Here is a 12,978-nt window from a genome sequence, read left to right on the forward strand (position 1 = left end):
CAAAGGTCGGCCCTGGCAACCAGTCGAAATTTGTCTCCCGGTAATGCATTCCTTTGGGAAAACGCAAATGCGTTTTTTCTTCTTGCTCGATTATATGTGTAAATATTGCTTCGTGGTGCGACAGAATAAAAAGTTGGGAACGTTTTACAATCGGATGTACAAAAAATGTGTCAGATAGAGTGTTTTTCTTTAGAATTTATGGCGTCAAACACTGCGCTAAAATAGCTCAATGCACATGTATAATACGTGTTGACGCTGCAGGGTGCTATTATAGGGCACGCATTTACGCGTATAGTCAATGCTATGAAGCACGCAGAGTGAATCAGCTTGACAAAACACCAAAAGGATGCCACTATATGCCAAATCAAACAATCAAAACAGACGACAAGAGCGAAGCATGGATTTATAGAACGAAGAACACGTACAGGATTAGTAACGAACTGTGCATGAATGATCACTCATAGCTTGTATTGATAGCTTTATTGGTCGACTGAAAGCTTGTATCGACATTTGATAGCTTGTATTGACATACCATGCTGTACAACACAGGCCCGGGATTCAATTATTGCTAATTTAAACATCGCTCATTAATAAAAAAGAACTCATTAACTAAATAGCATACACTTATATAATCTGAGTAACACTACATAGTACCCGTTACGATTAAAGAGACTACGCTGATTTATATTATTCCCTGGCGAAGAGAAAAATACTGGAAAAGTAGACTGCTAGCTCTCTGCTTCGATTTGCAACCGGAAGTCCCGTAGACACTAGCGCCAGCTGAGCCTCTAGCGTTTATTTTAATACCTCTATGGTCTTGGCCTGCGTTCTTAAGCTATGAGCGACAGCACCAATTTTATTTTTAATATTCGTCAACAATTTCATATCTTACGAAAGGTGTCGTCACCGCATTTCCTTATTTCAGTGTATGTAACAAAAAGAACAATAGAAACAAACGTTTCGGCAGGAGCAAACGACCAGTAGCGCGATATTCCCAGGTACGCAGATAGGTTAAACAAGTTTTTTTCTGATCTTCAGCATGTTCGCGACTAAATCTGTCGTTACTTATGGTCATACCTCGGCATTCTCACTCATGAGTGCGATCACTCACGATCACTCACGCTCACCATCAGATTTGGGGTGATCGTGAGTGAGGCCGCGAGTCTCGAAAAATTGTGATTGTGAGTGTGAGTGTGATCGTGAGGTACGTGAACTTATGAGTGTGAGTGTGAGCGTGAGTCCTGAGAACTGATGAGCGTGAGTCTGATCGCGAGTGTGATCGCGAGTTCTGAGAACTAATGAGTGTGAGTGAGAGTGTGAGCCCTACGAACTCATGAACGTGAGTTTGACCGTGAGTGTGATTGTTAGTTCTTAAAACTCTTGAGTGTGAGTGTGAGCTTGAGCGCCAAGTGAAGTACTCATGAGTGTGAGTTTTGAGGTCTCTTGAGTGTGATTGTGAGTTTCGAGGCTCATGAGCATGAGCCTGAATCAAGACGTGAGTCTTTGGGTGGATATGAGTCCGGTGATCGCATTAGTCTGCGTGATGGCGTGAGCCTGAGGACCATGGCCAAAATGAGTCCCGGTGAGCGCTGGTATATTCTTAGCTGGGTTGGTCACGTGAGCTCCCGGGCCGTCTTAGTGGGCGAGGAGACTCTCGCTTCGCAAGTACTGTGTGGGGTTCGGGCCTTCAGAGTTGGTTTGGGTGTCGCTCGCCTGCTCCTTCGCCATGTGAACGCGCCGGTTCCTGTGGAGGGCGGAGGAGGGGGGGGGGGGGGGGGTGCTTGTTCTTGCAGGCTCCTCCTTGCCAGCGCCCTCCGCAATGTCTCAACCAGCTTTAGAGGGCAGAGGGGGTATGAGGAAAGGGGGGGGGGGGGGGGGGGGGGGGGGGGGGGGGTCGCTTTCGTCTCTCCTCGGCGTTCGCTCTTCGCTTCACGGCAGACTGCGAGACGCCAACGGACTGACGGCGCCTCGAGGCGGCGCGGTAACGTCGGAGTTGGGGAGGCGCTCCAAACGGCTAGCGCTCCTCTCTCTGTGGCATAGAAAGGTTCGTGTGTATTTCGGTTCTTGTTGTCAAGTTGGTGTCAGTGGGCACAGAATTTTATGATTGCGTCAACTATAACGTTCGCACAGCTGCAATAAAATTAAATGACTCGCATGATCCTCATCAGCACCCGGAATTTCATTTCTCCGCGCACCTCAACGTACCTTTCGCAATGAGTCATCACTCAGGAAGTACGACAAAGGCGGTGTCATGATCGATCGAAGCTTTGAGTGAGGTCTTTCACAATGTGCGATATCGTGCTTTTAAGTGTTGTTTGGGGCAAGATGGCGCAAGTGCAGGACAGCCAGCCGGCAATGGCCAGGCGGCGCCACGAGAGTGCTGCATTCGGCGCCACAAGCGGAGGGGTCTCTCTTAATGGGTCGGCCAGTGGCTAGTCTGCCCGTCGGGCCGTGGCAAGCGGCGGCGAACCCGATTTCAGCAGTCCCCGTGTGCACCATGTCCCTTTTTATTTTATGCGGTTTTTTAAGACCATCGGGAGCCTTGATAGGTCCAAGTGTTGAAAGCATAATCTGAAGCTGTCATTTGGACACCTGTTTGAACTGTCTTCGTGCGCTTGCGGCGTCGCTCTATATTAGGGAGTTTTCGTAGACCGCGTTGCCCCCTCCGCTAAGCGTTCCGCAACGAAGAAGTTGCCACTGCGCCTGCGCGCCGATAGCCTTGACTGTGGAGTTCCCGCTATCGTAGCGGGTTGCGGAGGGCCTTGCGGGACGGCGAAAACGATCTACGAAAACTCCCTATTAATCGCCGCCCGATCGGTCTGTGATTCGCTCGTCTCCCAGGAAGTGACACAACGCAAAGAGAAGGCAGCGAGTAGGTTCACTGTACTTCCCGGTTGCCCGTCTTCGAGAGCCCGCAGCCCGGACCCGCCGACCCTAGTTGTCGCCCGTCGTTTATAGCTGACAGTCGGAGTCCGTGTCCACGCCTGCGGATCGTCCTTCCCACGCACTGCGTACGCTAGCTGTTCCGGGCTATCACAGCTAGAGTTTCGCTGGAGAACCACTCCTGGACCGCCATGGACTAGGCCGTTAAGGCCAGGCTCGCCGTTTCCGCCGGTCCTGATCCGAAGCTCGCTGGTGGAACGCTCCTGGGACCGACATGGGCCGGACCAGCCAGAACGGCTCTATCGTTCCTGCCCGGCCCCAGCCTCGTGCAGAACGCTCTTCCTCTTTCCTCGCCGGCTGGCCCCCGCTCGCGCCTCGCTCGACCGTCCTCTTCTTCTCCCGGCGCCCCCACGACACTAGAATAAAATGTGGGTAATTAGAACCAAACTCTCCGTGCTAGAGAACAGTGGACAAGTCTGGCGACAGGATATGAGAAGGATATTTACGCTTCGCATGAGCTTTTCCCAGAAAAAAGTGAGCATCCTGTTTTCCACATGCCGTCACATTTGTTACCAGACTCAGCATTAAATTTGGTAGCCAAAACAAACAAAAATTTGTTCTACGAAAATCCACTATTTAAAAACTTGCATGCTTAAAAGGTTTTGGTTGCAACCGCGCGTGCCGAACGGCGCGCGCGGTCGCAACCAAATGCACGCCTACAACTACGAGTACCGGAACAGGTCGAAGGGCATCTCGCTTGAAGACCTGATCGCCTGATTCTCGACGTCAAAGCGAAGCAACAATCGGCCCAATTTTTCCTACTGTATTTCTCTAAATGGTTGTCTCAGAGACTCGTAAAAAAACTAGTATAAATACGTTATTTTGCAAAAGGAGTCTGTCAGACCACTTTCCAAGCCTGCACATCTATTTTCGTTCACTTCAACAATTAATGTAAAATTCACTTACTTGATGCATCGCACTCCAGTAATCCACTTTGTCGCCATGTCGCTTCCCAAGATCTTAAAGGGAAGCGGTAAAGTCTGGCGCTTGGGTCACCTGCACGACCGTGGCAGTCTTTCACGCAGCAGTAGCGGCGTTTATTTTTGGGGAAAACTCTAGGCTTAGGGGAGATGTCACAGGAACCCGGAAAGGTCATAGAGACGTGAAGTTGAGACTTAATTTTATGAAAAAACAGTTCCAAAAAGGCTCACGCCGATCCAAAATGCCACGTTCACACGTGGTTTCTAAATGCGCCCGCCCACAGTCCTCGCGACCCAGGCCGTCCTGGACTATTCAAGTTGTTTTATTTTTCAGTCGCTAGATGGCGCAACGTGTCGTGCCAACTTCCAAGCTGCATTGCTGGTTGCCTATGGGCACACTTAGCAAACTGTGGAAGCTACGACTCAGTGGGCCAATTAGAGCGTCGAATTGAGACAGGTGGCATCTAGAATGGACGCCTGTGAGACGCTGCCATGTGTCTTACTCCAATAAATCTACTGGCTCATCGGGATTCGCAGAATTCGCCGTGTGCCGTGTGCCTTAGCTGACGGAGGCCCGCAGTGGCCGCAACGTCGCGGCGCCTGCCCCACGGCCGGGTTGCCGGCGCGCCGGCTGGACGCGACTCCGAGGCGCCAATTGCCCGGGCTTCTCGGGCTTCGTGCGTGACGCTGTGCTCCCCTTGGCCGTTGTTTATTCATGTTTCTGTTTTACGTTGTTATGGTCTAATGCATAGGTGCTCAGAGTGAGGCAAGAATTTCTTGTAAAACAAAAATAATATATCTGATAACCAACTTTTTACAATTCAATTCTGAAACACTTCTTATCGTTGGAAGGGATATGACACATATCGCGATGATTCAAGCCCGTAATGAATTTTTACAATGGTGTAGCGGACGGCAAGATTGATCAGCGGTTCGTTGAAGTGCGCTACTGCGTTGAATGAACACTTGTTAACCGAGCGACAGAGAATCTGTCTCGAACCGATGGTTACAGAAAGGCCGCGAATTTGATAATTATGCAACATAAATTATAATATATCTTGTGAATTTGCAACTAAATGTCCGGAGAAACCGTTTGTCATCATTTCCGCGAGTTATGAAAAAAAAAAACACTCAACTTCAATTTCCCGAATGTGCTGCTAATTTCCGGGAACTTAATGCGCGAAATAATGCTAAATATTGCATTTAAAAAAACCGCCAAGTTCGATTTTGATATGGGGCGGACATTGTGCCCGGGAAGACACCTTCGATATTTTATTTTACAATTAGAATAGGATTCAGGCAATGTTGACAGAGTCATAACCTGTAGTGACGCTTGTGTGCCGAACAAATCACTTAATACCCCGCCAGTATTCGTACCCGTGGCGACACCTCGAAAAGGCGAGGAGACCGATTTTCCGTGACGTTCAAGCGTACCATCAGAGTAGGCTCGTAAAGGCCGGTTCACACATCTGCCTTCCGAGCTACAGGAAAGACAGAAACGACACGAGCGACATGACACCGGGACAACCGTGACACATGATTGCTTGACAAAGCTGCTCATTGCATTATCTGCCACGCTCTGTAATACGAACATAATCGTCCCCTTTGTCATGTCGTTCGTGTTGTTTTTGTCGTTTCTGTCGCTCGAAACGCAGATTTGTGAACCGGGCTTGGGATAATAGACCGACCTCATCGCCAGTTTCGCAATGCCTCCTCTGTCGCAATGAATTGCGGGAACTGTGATCTTTCCGCACGAGGGTAAACGCCACGGTGGTGCACGAGACGAGCCGTCTCGTGGACTACCGCTGCCTCCTGTGAAGTACAACTATGGCTGCGTCACGCACGCTCTTGACGGTTGGTGAGATCGGTCTATTAGCGGCGAGATGTTTTGGTGGCGCCCTCCTATGGTTCCCCCTTGTGACGTCATCACCTTGCGAACAACAAGTTCGATGGTGTTTGTAAATGGCATGGTGGAAGCCTGAAATCATTGCGCTCTCAAAGCAACACTGCCAACACCGTCGAAATTAAAGTTCTTTCATTCCTCTTATTTACGTCGATGGTATACCCTTTCCGACGTCATAGTCAGCTTTTGGACCAATCGTGGAAGGCCGACCACAGCGACGCTTTCGGTCGCGCACGTCGCCAATTGGTCAAGCCCAACGTTGGTCAAAGCGAACGGCGAGCTCTCGTTTTCTTTCTTTGTCGGGGGGTGTTTACAGGTATTGCGTTTTCCTGGTTGATAACAATAAACTATTGATATGTTGGGCCTGAAATATTCGCTACAGTACACACGGATAAGCACTATATAAATAGGATTACGCTTCCAGCGAGAGCTCGCGCACGTAGAAGCGGTCAGCTGCCCTATGGCAAAGAAGACGACGTAGGCGATTGAGGAGTTTCAGCGACGATGTCACCGCCCTGGCGGCCGGTCGCCGAAAGAGAAAGAGGGGGATAGGTTAGCTGGGCGTTGGCTTTGTGTAAATGCGTTGGCCACGAGCGTAGGCTTATAAACTTCAGCAGCAAGAATATTACGCGGCTCTAGTGTTCCGGTACGAGCAACAGAGCTGACACGATCTGTTACGACTAGCTACGACCACCCGCCGCAGCGATGCAGGCGTCAAAGGAGCGCAACCGCAGTCAGTCGCCGTCGCCCGACGCAGATCGTTTGGCATTCAGGGCTTTCCGCCCATGATTCTTCGCTTGTACTTGGAACCAAGTTTTATTTCCTGTGCTTGTGTATGTGCTCAGTGGTTGGATATGGACCTCATAGAGCAGTTCTTCAGACTCAACAGCGACTCAAAGTTGACGGCGGAGAGGCTTGCAGCAACGCTTTCGTTTGGTGCACGGGTGTGGCGATACACGGGTAAAATTTAAGATAGCTGCTAGCATGGCGGGCCATAGTCGCTTTATGTTGACACGATATTAAGTTTAAGTACTCCGTGCAAAGGCGAATCTATCGCGTTTCTAATCCACCTTTGTTTTTGTTGTTGTTTTTATCACGCACGACCGACTACTGAGCAAATGCTTCTGTACCGATCACGGAGTGAATGTCTTCGGCCTTACATTGCGGAACGCCCAATAAAAAGTAATGTTCGTTCGGCGAGAAAACTTCCCTTTCGAGGATCCTCCTTTGATTGATTGATAATTTCTCCCGTATCTAGGTGCCTTAATCAACACGATCGATTAAGTTTGCTTTCCTAGTTAGGACATTTTGCTGCTACTCGCGGCACTAATTCTTGGCACGATGTATGCCACTGGTGGTATTGTGAACTGGTTTACTTCCAAAGCTAAAAGTGTAACAGGTGGGACCATTCAGTTTGTTAAAAATGTGATGATATGGGAATTTCGTCTACAGCATAAGCTTTCCAGATCTAGAATGGATGTGCTGGTGGCTACAGCCTCAAGGTTTTTAATGGACCAAATGGGTGGTTACACGGCGATAATGCGGTGGAAAACTGCCCATTGACTCGGTGAGTTTTGATTGTGACCATTGGTGTGCTGTTGGCAAATTAGGTAATGGCAGACCTTTTCCCTGACCATCTGGCTTTAAGGAACATCGTGTCTAGATGTGCTTAAATATGTTTATTTCAAGGTTCAGTTGACCCCTCTGCATCATTACAGGAAGGCAGTCTCAAGCCGCAACAAACAGTGGTGAATATACAATGCATTATAACAGGCAGTGTCGAGGCGTTTAGTCCGCAGAAGCCAATTTGAACCTAAAATGATTTTTTTTAGATAGTTGCATTTGGTGTATACTCCGCAGGGCCTGGTTTCGGTGACCAGTGCATAGTCCACCAAGCTGGTGCGTTGTGTCTTCGTGCTTTTTTTCCTGGGTGGCATTTTCTTCGCAAGTTCTTCGGCGAATGCTATTGAGCCTGAAGAACTGCTCTTGAGGCCCATATCCAGCCACTGAGCGCAGACACAAGCACAGAAAATAACACTTGGTTCCAAGTACAAACGAAGCACCTGGGCGGAAAGCCGTGAATGTCAAACGAGCAGCGTCGGGTGACGGCGACTGACTGCGATGCACCCCTTCGACGCCTGCATCGCTGCGGTGTGTGGTCGTAACTAGTCGTAGCGAGATGATCTTCACTTCAAGCAAGAAATCTTGCCATACCCTAGTCATGATATGGGTGCAAGTGTTCGACGACGTGGGCTCTCTCACGTTGGTGCAGTTGTCATCAAGAAAGGTACATATCAACAATGTTTGGCGTTTGAGGCTGAAACTATGACGCATACTTTATCTAAACCTAAATTTATCGGTCTGCGGCTACAAACATTTTCGTTGACGTTGCTTAGATGATGTAACCATTCAGGCCTCGCATTAAATGGTGTTGCGAACTCTTCGGTTGTGTATGAAAACCTATTTTTGCCCTAATAAAATACATTTTCAAAAGGGCACGTGCCTTCTGCTGATGCATATCTTTCAATTTACAATGCAGAGGCAAAAGAAAATTAACTGTGTACATCTACCACTTAGCATAAGCACCTTTTGCCATTCATTCTTGAGCACACTCAAATATCAGCTTAGGTTGATCTTGTTTCAGAAGCTTTGCCCTCTTTTGCAAAAAGAAAAAAAAAGTTAAAAAAGCTTTACCTTTGTTCTCTTTCTGGCATTTAATACAGATTTGTTTATTTTGCAGATCGCACACAGCAGATATCACCGTGGTACATACAACTCGAACGGCCGATGAGACTATTGCTATTACAATAAAGCTTTCCACAAGAGCCAAAAGGAGGCTTGTAGGGGTGCGCAAGCACATCGAAATGAGATTGGCGCTTCCGGGGCTTGTTTACATTATGCATAAAAACAGGACGATCGGCGACCAGCTGATCGCAATATAACACCAAGGATACCGATGTTTCCATACATAAAACGCAGGATAAAGACCTCAGTCGTCCCTTGTATGCTGTAGCTGTCATACTTTCCATCCAACCGCTTCTTAGCACTATTGACTAGAACAACCGAAGAGTTCGCAAAACCGTTTAATGCGAGGCCTGAATGGTTACTTCATCTAAGCAACGTCAACGAATATGTTTGTAGCCGCAGACCGATAAGTTTAGTTTTAGATAAAGTACGCGTCATAGTTTCAACGCGCCAACATTGTTGATGTGCACCTTTCTTTGGACCCAAGTACATTCGGTTCAACTTGATGACAGCTGCACCAGCGTGAGAGCTCACATCGAATACTTGCACACATATCTTGACTATGGCAAGATTGCTTGCCTTCGACTGGCTTGAACACTTCATTTGTAGCATCACGGTAGGTCTTGGTTGAAGCGATGATCGTCTCGCACACGTAAACAAACAGAACAGCACGCTTTGTTTAATTTATACGCTACCGATCTACGGGCACCGCAAATCTATCCCCCTCTTTTCCGCCATGTTGGATCGATCGGAGTGCCCCCTATATTCGCTCAAACTCCTTATGCTCCGACTCTATAACAATGCAAACACCTCGTTCATTGGACTTTTAAAGACTACCGAAACCGACAGATTAACCTCTACGTCACTACCTATTTCGGAACACTTGCAAAACGTCAGTTTTGGAATTTCGCGTGCATTACTGGGCACAAAATAAGCCTCACATGACGCTACAAAAAATGAGCGGTATACTAAGCCACCACTGCGTCGAGAAAAACTCCTTTTAGAAAAAGTTTGGAATGATTCAGCATCTCGCGAGCGTCAAGTGTGGACGCGGCCAAAAGCACGACAGAAAGCAACAATTACGTCCAACCGTCTGGCTGCCGAGCTCCGAGCCTCAGTTTCCCCCCCCCCCCCCCCCTATAGGGCACGCTCTTTTCGTAAACCAATATCCGCTAGACAGGCCGAGCACGCGGCCAAACGGTCATACGTGTGCAAAAGGCCGCCGCGCCGCACGCACCCCTCCAGCAACGTAAGCGACGTAAGCGCACAGCCAACACCACGCACAGCACACTGCACTGCATGCGTACAAAGAGTGAGGAGCATTTGCGCTTGCGCCACCTGCGCCCTATCCGAAGCGGACACCGTAGTGCGCTGCGAACACGCGAAGAACGCATGACGTCAAGGAGCCAACGCCGCGTCGATGAAAGAGAGAGAAAGAGAAATGTCGTTAGACGTACGAGTAAAACAAAACGAACGAAAAAAGTGGCGACGAAATGTAATATGGTGGCTGAGTAAGAAGCTCTGTCGAGCATCGAATGTCGAAGAAACGATTTTCGGATGACACATCGATGAAACGAATGTTGAAGAAACGATCTGCTGATGAAACATCGCAGTGTCGATGAAACAATCTGTCTATGAAACCTTGTTCGACGAACTGATTGCCCATTATAAAACTGCGTGTCAAGAATGACGCGGCTTGCCACATGAAAAGTGGCGCGCCCTACATGATCGAGAGCGCGACAAAGAGCCACATGGGGACGGCCGCAAACCCCCAAACCACTCCAAACCAAACCAAGCAAAGTCATGCCAAAGTCAAACCAATCCAAACGAAATCAATTCAAGGACGGCTGCATGTATCAAGATAATGAATGCTGACAGTATTTTATAAAGGCCGAGGTGACTGAAAAACAATGCCAGCCGATGATTCTCCTTAAATCGCAGCCTACTCCGGCAAGCACGGTCGATCAACAAAATCAGAAGCAACTAAAGTGAGATTTGGAGAAGAAAACTCGGCCACCGCGGCCTCTGTTCATAGAATAGCATACGACTGACAGACACCACTGTCAACAGGAATTATGGTGAGATTTCAAACCGTCGTCACGTGCAACCACCCTACCTAATATAACCGTTCCCCCCCCCCCCCTCCCACACACAAAAAAAAAATATGGGTCGATGCCCATATGTTTACTGTATATACATTCTGCATAAACTTCCGTAGAAGTACCTGTGGGTGGCACAAAAAAAGAAACGGAGGTGATATATGTAGTAATTGTTTATCTGTGTACAAATGAGCGAGGTATGCACAGCGAGGCGATGTTCTAATCACTGCGACATTGTCTGTGTAACCTGTCGGAAGGCGCGTTTCTGTTTTCCCGCCGCCCTTGTCAGCAGGCGAAAGTTAAACACACCCACTTTAGTCAGCTTGCATTTAGTTTCTTTCGTAATTCATCCAGGTTTACGAAATTTGGTAGAAATTTGCGGAGCAGAAACATTAACATAGTACATTTCTTTCAAATTGGATTAGTGGCTCAGAAGTTTCCCCGCCGCACGACTCACGCGAAGACAAACCAAAGGCTTGAGAGAAACAAAAGAAAAGCACAAAGAAAGCAACCGGCAAGCGTGATGACCTGTGAGTGTGAGGACCTGTGAGTGTGATGAGCGTGAAGAACTGTGTGAGGACCGTGAGGAGCTGTGAGAGTGAGGACCTGTGAGTGTAATGAGCATGATGACCTGTAACAGTGAGGACCGTGAGGAGCTGAGAGTGTGAGTGCCGTGAGGACCGTGATGACCTGTGAGTATGAGGACCGTGAGGACCTATCTGTGAGTGTGATGACCTGTGAGTGTGAGGACCGTGAAGAACTGTGAGTGTGATGTCCTGTGAGTCTGATGATTCGTGATGACCTGTGAGCGTGATGACCGTGATGATCTGTGAGCGTGACGACCGTGATGATGACGGCGAGTGAGTTTTGGTTTTGCGTTGAGCCGTGAGGGTGAGTCCGGGTGATGATCCTATTTTGAATAAATCGTGATCGTGAGTGGGTGTGAGTTCTGATTGAGGAAAAAATAGTGATCGTGAGTTTGAGTGAGGACAGCTTAAAATGCCGACCTATGCTTATGGTAGTGTTTGGAGTAAAACAACAAACTTGTCCCGATCATTCTGATAAACCCGGAGAACACAAACTCTGTTGCACACGTGTTGAGCGCGCGTTATGAACTTTTATGATTGGTTACGGAATATTTTGATTGGTTTCAGATAAGTTGCACGTGCGTCACACTCATCTTCTGCCTTTGGTTGTCACAACGTTTAAGTCTACGTAACTGTTTTAGGACTTGTGACTTCGCGGGCTCATGAGAGGAGCTACGCATAGTCATGCGGAATCCAGTTGCTTGCGGCTGAAGTCTCCTACTACCTCAGATACCTTGAGTCATAAATAGTCCGCATGCTTTTATTATTTTTTTTTTGACGTTCGACTTTCACTTGTGGCGCCGAGCAAAGGTATAAGATTGCTGACCGAATGATCTGGGTTTTGATACTTGCTGTGCTACTTGGTAAATCTTGCTCGGCGTCCATCTTTTAAAAAAAAGCATAGTGCCATATAGGCCCTATTATGGGTGTGTGTATGATTTTAAACGCTCTGTATGCTTTCGCCTTCCCTGTGTCGGGACATGTTTGAACTATGTTGTCCGGGACATTGTGTCACGGCTTTTTGTCAAGGCCCGTTCACACTCTTGCAACCGAGTACGACCGACAGAGACCAGACCGGTTTTCAAGCCTCTTGCGACCTCTTAGGACCGGATGCACAGCAGCGGAGCTGGTCCTAAGAGGGCGCAAAAGGCTTAAAAACCGGTCTGGTCTCTTTCGGTCGTACTCGGTTGCAGGAGTGTGAACAGGCCTTTACCCTGAAGCGTAAAGGCCCATTCACACTCTTGCAACCGAGTACGACCTAGAGAAACAAGACCGGTTTTTAAGCCTCTTGCGATCTTTTAGGACTAGCTCCGCTGCATCGCATCCGGTCCTTAGAAGTCGCAAAAGGCTTAAAAACCGGTCCGGTCTCTTTCAGTGTTACTCGGTCACAAGAGTGTGAACGGCGGCGCTTAACGCTTTTAGTGTGAAATATGGCCATAAAACAATTCCCATCTTAAAAAAAAAATAAAAAAAATTTTAAAAATTGGCATCTATAAACCGTCACTCAATGTACACTAATTATGAAGGATAAAAATTTGCAAATGCCAATGTTTTCCTCCACGTTCATTACTCTCCGTTGCGAACAAAAGCAATAATCAGCTAATACAAAAGTGCCTGCATGGCGTCTGGGAAAAATAACATTGGTATTTAAAAGTCATTAACTGTTTCTTACGGAACCCCATAACCTCAGACTTCTCCCGTCCGTCCGCGTATTTCCACGCTAAATTTAGCAGGGAAATTAGATTGCTGTGTTTTATTCGCCCATTAAAGGATGCGTAGCT

This window comes from Ixodes scapularis, unplaced genomic scaffold, assembly GCF_016920785.2.
Source record: "Ixodes scapularis isolate PalLabHiFi unplaced genomic scaffold, ASM1692078v2 PGA_scaffold4__175_contigs__length_147842914, whole genome shotgun sequence".
Lineage (NCBI taxonomy): Eukaryota > Metazoa > Arthropoda > Arachnida > Ixodida > Ixodidae > Ixodes > Ixodes scapularis.